Consider the following 7,144-nt stretch of genomic DNA (forward strand, 5'->3'; position numbering starts at 1 on the left):
CGAGTGGTGAGTAGACCTCCCACTCGGGGGGCTTAGCTGCAGTCCAGTACTCGCCTAAGTTTGAAAAAATCCTACCGAGTGGAGAGCAGACCTCCCACTCGGGGGCTTAGCTGCAGTCCAGTACTCGCCTAAGTTTGAAAAAATCCTATCGAGTAGAGAGCAGACCTCCCACTCGGGGGCTTAGCTGCAGTCCAGTACTCGCCTAAGTTTGAAAAAATCCTACGGAGTGGAGAGCAGACCTCCCACTCGGGGGCTTAGCTGCAGTCCAGTACTCGCCTAAGTTTTTAAAATCCTACCGAGTGGAGAGCAGAACTTCCACTCGGAGGCTTAGCTGCAGCCCAGTGCTCACCTAAGTACGGAACACATCCAATCCGCAAGGACGACGAGGTGCAAATCGACTGCTACCTTCTCCTTCGGAGTTGCACCACAAATACAAAGTTATTTCGAGTGAAGAACAAGTTCCACTCGACAGATAATTCATGAAGATATTCAACGATAAATCAAGTTCAGATAAGATCCAAAGGTTCTAGACCGCAGATCAAAGTACTCGAGCCTCCAGCTCGACAGAGTTTAAGGTTACAAAATCCACTCGGCATTCCGAGGCAAATTTAAAGTGAAGCATAAAAGTTTTTATTCCTCATGCGGAGGACTGGAAGGGGCGACGAACTCGTCCAAGTCGATCCCGTCTGCAATGCGAGTGGCAGCAGCAATGAAAGTCTCCATGAAGTCTTGAAAGTTGTGCTTCCTGGTATTGGCAACTTGGATGGTGGCCAACTTTTCTTCTCGCGCCTCCTTGCAGTGGACGCGGACCAGAGACAGAGCGACGTCAGCGCCACATCTAGCAGAAGATTTCTTCCATTCCGCCACTCGACCTGGGACTTCATTCAGTCGAGTCATCAGGGACTCGAGGTCATTCTGAAGCGTCGTCCTAGGCCAGAGCGACGTGTCGATCCGTGACATCGCAACCTTCAACAGAGCAAGATAGCCAACAACGCCGGCAACACGAGATTCCAGTCGGAGCACGTTCATAGCAGCCTCGTCCTTCACTGGAGAATTGATGGGGTCCAAGTCTGTCTCCACTCGACTGGTCTCCTCTTCGAAGTTCTGGCAGAATTCTGTAAACACAATTCAAGGATAAGTCAGTGGCTCTACGCATATTTGGTAACTGCAAGTCAGTCGGGCCAGAGTAATTACCCTCGAGCATGACGAACAGCTTCTTGGCGAGTCCACCGAGATAAGCCTCCAGATCGTTCCTCTTCCCCGCCAGTTCACTTGCCTTGTCATTCAGAGCTATATTGCCATTCTTCAGACGGCTGACCTCTCGATTAGCCGCGTCGAGAGCAGTTTTCAGCCTGGAGTTTTCCTTTTCAAGAGTACGGACTGAAGCCAGTTTTTCTTCTGCAAGCTTCGTTTTGTTCAGGGCCTCCTTCTGCGCTTCGGCAAGGTCTTGATCCTTCTTCTTCAGAGCCTCCTCCATTTTGTCTGCGAAACAGCTAGTGAGATCAACATCGAGGACGGCCAGAAAGAAAGAACAGTCGACAAAAGCTCAGCAGCCATACCTTTTGCTTCGCCCCTCGCCTTCTGCAAGTTCTCCTGAGCAAGCTTCAAGTCAAGGTTCAGCTGGATCTGTTTGTTCTCCAACTCAGTGTAGCGAGCCACAAGTTCGCAGTATTTCTGCAAAAAATCAGTCGACAGACATCCAAGATAAGTTGCTTCCGAGTAACCAAGAGACAATGATGGCGTTTCTAAGACTACAGCCACATCAAAAACATTCGACAGTAGTCTCAGGGACTACACCCAGTGGGTGCACTCAGCGTGCCCCCACTAGTTCGACAAAAAAAATTCAAGGCCTGAACAGACCGAGTGAAGAAGTTCAGCTAAAGCAACACAATATAAAGACTACAGTCGACTGCCATCAGTCCACCGTAGTCTCGGGGACTACACCCAGTGGGTGCACTTAGCGTGCCCCCACTCGTCAAAAAGATTAATAGACACACCCAGTGGGCGTACAGATATAAAGATCTTCGGAAAAGAGATTCTTCAGATAGCATATCCTAACAGAACAAGCGGTGAATCGACTGACCTGGATGTTGCTCTGAAGAGCTGAGCTCGCGTCATAAGCTGCTTGGCTGTCTTCCCGAACCACCTTCACTTGCTCCATCATGATCCCCGCCTGGCGTATAGCCTCTTTAGCGGCACCCACTTGGTCCTCAGGGACGTGGTGTGTGGCAAAAAGCGAAGGCGGATTTGCAGTCGACGTCGAAGGCCGGACACTCGTTAGAGGTTCAGCGAAGGTCACAGAAACCCGAGTGGTATCACCACCCTCCCGGACTGCGGCTTCAGGCGCCGGAGTAGTTTGTGGGGTCTTGCCAGCCGGCGCCCTCCTGTTCCTTCACGCCCTCAGCAGCACTTCGTCGTCATCATCAGGGAGGTCAATGACATGAGGAGGATCTACAAGAAAAATCCAATCAACCGGAATTATAAGAAATCGTCAGTCGACTAAAAGCAAAGCATCAGTAATCGTACCGGGGTTGAAGGTAACAGCGTCTTCCATCTCTTGATCATCGTCCTTGGCGGAGATCTCTGAGGTGGCAGCACTGCAAATTTCGAAAGTCAGTCAGCTTATTCAATGAGTCGACCAAGAGTCCGTCACATTCGACAAAGGAAAACAAATTCTACTATTACCCAGAAATGGTGGGGACAGCCATCTTCATCTTGGGCAGAGCCTTGGGCGGCTTGGACGGCGTCGCGCGTGGGTGCTTGGGAGCTTTTTCTGTCGGCGCTGGAGATGAGGTCCGAGGGCGCTTCAACGACTGCCCAACAGGGACAGTCGCCTTACCACGTTCCCGCGCAGGGTCGTGTGTAAGCTTGGATCGCCGTTCCGAGCGGGGAGGTTCGACTTCTTCCTCCTCCTCTTCACTGGAGTCGTCATCGTCATCCCCCTCTCCTTCGCCGTCAGATTCCCACTCTTCTCCCTCGTCTCCACTTTCGCCTCCGCTCGCGTCTCCTTCCTCGGCCTGCTCCTGTGCTCCATTGGGTGTCGAGTACATCTCAGTAGTGGCCTAGAGGACAACAAATGAGACAAAAGTCAATCGACTGATCCAAAAAGAACAAATAAGGAAAGCAAGATCACAGTCGGAAACGCAAGGTCAGACCTTGTCCACTTCGTATGTTTGGTCGAGTGGAGGAATCCTCCTGGCTCCTCGGGGGTTGTCCTTGTTCCCTGTGATACTCGACAGCCACCCTTCCAACATCTCATCAGTGACCTCCTCTGGGTGAATCCGAGTGGTGTCTTCGAGACCCAAGTACAGCCACATCGGGTGGTCACAAGCCTGAAGCGGTTGGATGCGCCTCCGAAGGAAGACTTCCAACAAGTCCATGTCAGTCACACCCTCGCGGACAAGCTGAACCACTCGACCGACCAGCACCTTGACTTGCGCCTTTTCCTCCGGCGTCACTTTCAGAGAGGCAGGTTTTTGTGCTCGATTCAGAGAAAAAGGGGGAAGCCCAGTCGACTGTCCTGGGGTCACCTGGTCTTTACAGTAAAACCAAGTCGACTGCCACCCACGGACTGACTCGGGAAAAGTGATAGACGGAAAGGAACTTTTTCCCCTCATCTGGATCACCAGGCCCCTGCACAGCTGGATCACCTGTGTCCGTTCGTCACTCGACTTGGTCTTCTTGACCGACTGAGAGCGGCAAGTGAAGATGTGCTTGAAGAGTCCCCAATGGGGGCGGCAACCCAAGAAGTTTTCACACAAGGAAACGAAAGCAGCAAGATACACAATAGAATTGGGAGTAAAGTGATGGAGCTGTGCTCTCAAGAAGTTCAAGAAGCTCCGGAAAAAAGGATGAGGAGGCAGAGAGAATCCACGATTGATATGGGTGGCGAGGAGGACGCACTCACCATCAAGAGGCTGGGGTTCGACTTCTTTCCCCGGGAGGCGCGCAGATTCGTGGGGAATGAATCCCCCCTCGACCAGATCATTGAGATCATCCTGCCGAATCACCAACGGCATCCAGTCGCCCTGGATCCAATCCTTGGGTAGAGCAGTCCTCGAGGAAGATCCGCCCCGAGCGGACTTCTTCCCCTTCCCCTGCACCGCCGCCTTCTTCGCGCGCTCCAGAGCCGACGTCTTCTCCTTCACCATCGTCACCGGCGAAGCTCGAACAGACCTACGGCACCAAGGTGGGAGCGGAGGTAGCGGAAGATCTTGTGAAGGAAGGGGGAAAAGTGAAGGCGCACTGTTCGGGGGTCCCGAGCCGGCAGCTTATAAGAGGTTGCTTCCGAGTGGCTGACTGGTACACCCAGGCAATCCCGTCAAATCCCGCAACAGGCGCGCGCGCGGTACGTGGCTAAAAAGGTGGCGCGGGGATCAAGGATCTTCCGTCCTATCCCATCCGATTACTTCGGCCGCCCCCATCCCGCGCGCTTCCCGAAATTCAAATCCTGCAAAATCCGCGGGCTGCAGAACAACTCGTCAAACAGAAGATCCCTTTCACACCGTCACTCGGAACTTCACAAGTAAAGAAATTCACTCGACAAGAGGCCAAGAATGGATCAAGGCGACTGAAAGAAGTTGACGACGTCATCCGTGACAATTGATCCAAAACAAGACATTCATATAACATGAAGAACCAGTCGGAAAGATCCCCAACTCCTTCCCCACTCGAACCTCGATCCATTCGGGGGCTAATGATGAAGCTATGTACCTAGGATAGGGGCATGGACCTATCCTAAGTACCCTACCCAAGGACATCCCTAGAAGAAGTCACCTTTCAATCGACTTGGAGGTATCCCACTCGACAGATTCAAGACACTCGACCACGAAGCAATCACTCGACCAAGAGTCCAACCACTCGACTGCCAGGGGATCTAAAGTCACCCTGCACGCAAACGGTCGGTCATTAAGTAGCTTTTATGGTCATCATAGAACTTTATTAGGGGCGTTACCAGTAACCCCCAATCTTAATGTACTTTAAACCTTGCATTACTGAGGGCTGGAGGGGCATGGCGAACTCTATATAAGCCACCCCCTCCTCAGTATCAAGGGTTGGCACCCCTGTTATTCATACACACATAATTCAGTCAACCGCCTCCGGGCACCGAGACGTAGGGCTGTTACTTCCTCCGAGAAGGGCCTGAACTCGTAATCCTCATGTGCTTACAACTCCTCCATAGCTAAGATCTAGCCTCTCCATACATACCCCCCTACATCACTGTCAGAGTTAGAACCACGACAGCCATGCCCCGTTATCTACGCTGGTCTGAACAGCCAATCATATGGAGCAGAGAGGACCACCCTCCCCAGGTTGATAATCCGGGTCAGTTGGCTCTGGTGGTGGCGCCTCAGGTGGGAGGTTACAAGTTCACCAAAGTGCTCAAGGATGGAGGGAGCAGCATTAATATTTTGTACTATGAGACCTTCCGTCATATGGGACTAACAGATAAAAATCCCAAACCGTCTAATACGGTGTTCCACGGTGTGGTACCTGGCAAATCAGCATATCATGTTGGTAAGATAGCTCTGGAAGTGGCCTTTGGGGATGATCATGATTCTAGGTCGGAGACATTGACGTTTGAAGTGGTGAAAATCCAGAGTCCATATCACGCCCTGTTTGGGCGACTGGCCTACGCCAAGTTTATGGCACGGCCCTGTTATGTGTATTTGCAGCTCAAGATGCCGGGTCACAAGGGGACAATAATGGTTCACGGAAGCCGCAAAATCGCTTTGGAGTGCGAGGAAGGAGATGCGGCCTATGCAGAGTCGGTTTGTGCCACCGAGGAGCTGAAGTATTATAAGGACAATGTTGATCCGGCGGACATGACTCCATTGAAAAAGCCAACTACGGAGCATGATCCGGCCCTGAAGTTTAAATCGGCAGCAGAAACTAAGCTTGTTGACTTCGTACCTGGCGATTCGTCCAAGTAGTTCAGCATCAGTGCCAACTTGGATCCGAAATAGGAAAGCGCGCTCATCGAGTTCCTCCGTGAGAATCTGGACATTTTTGCATGGAAGCCCTCTGACATGCCAGGTGTACCGAGGCAACTCACTGAGCACACCCTTAATGTGGATCCTAAATACAAACCGGTGAAACAGTTCCTCCGCCGGTTTAACGAAGAAAGACGCAAGGCGATTGGAGAAGAGGTAGCCAGGCTCTTAGTAGCTGGCTTTATTGTTGAAGTTTTTCACCCTGAGTGGCTTGCCAATCCGGTGCTGGTCCTTAAGAAAAACGGCACCTGGCGCATGTGCGTGGATTACACAGATCTTAATAAGGCTTGTCCAGCAGATCCTTTTGCCCTCCCCCGTATTGATCAAATTATTGATGCTACGGCGGGTTGTGAGCGTTTAAGTTTTTTGGATGCATATTCTGGCTATCATCAGATCAAAATGGCAGTTAAGGACCAGGAGAAGATGGCATTCATAACTCTCTTTGGAGCCTTCTGCTATGTGTCTATGCCCTTTGGGCTCAAGAGTGCCCAGGCAACTTATCAACGGTGTGTGCAAAATTGTCTTCACAAGCAGATTGGACGTAATGTACATGCTTACGTGGATGATATCGTGGTTAAGTCTAGGGAGAAGGAGACTCTGATTGATGATTTGAAGGAAACCTTTGATAACCTGAGGACATACAAGATGATGCTTAATCCGGACAAGTGTGTCTTTGGTGTACCTGCAGGCAAGTTATTGGGTTTTCTGGTGTCCAACAAGGGAATTGAGGCTAATCTGGAGAAGATCACAGCCATCACCTCCCTGGCTAAACCGAAGTGTATCAATGATGTTCAACGCCTGGCAGGCCGGATTGCCACGTTAAGCCGGTTTATCAGTCGCCTTGGTGAGAAGGCAATCCCTTTGTATCAGATGTTGAAGAAGACGGATCAGTTTGTCTGGAGTTCCGCCGCTGATGAAGCATTTGAGGACTTAAAGCGGCAATTGGCCAATCCGCCTGTGCTCGCCGCTCCCATTGACAAGGAGCCGTTACTGCTATATGTTGCTGCTAATGCTCGTGCGGTCAGCGTGGCTATTGTGGTGGAGCGGAAGGAGGCAGGTAAGGAGCATCCGGTTCAATGTCCGGTCTATTATATCAGAGAGGTACTCATTGAGTCCAAGCAAAGATATCCGCATTGGCAGAAGCTGGTGTA

This window comes from Triticum dicoccoides, chromosome 4A (genome assembly GCF_002162155.2).
Source record: "Triticum dicoccoides isolate Atlit2015 ecotype Zavitan chromosome 4A, WEW_v2.0, whole genome shotgun sequence".
In the NCBI taxonomy this organism is placed as follows: domain Eukaryota; kingdom Viridiplantae; phylum Streptophyta; class Magnoliopsida; order Poales; family Poaceae; genus Triticum; species Triticum dicoccoides.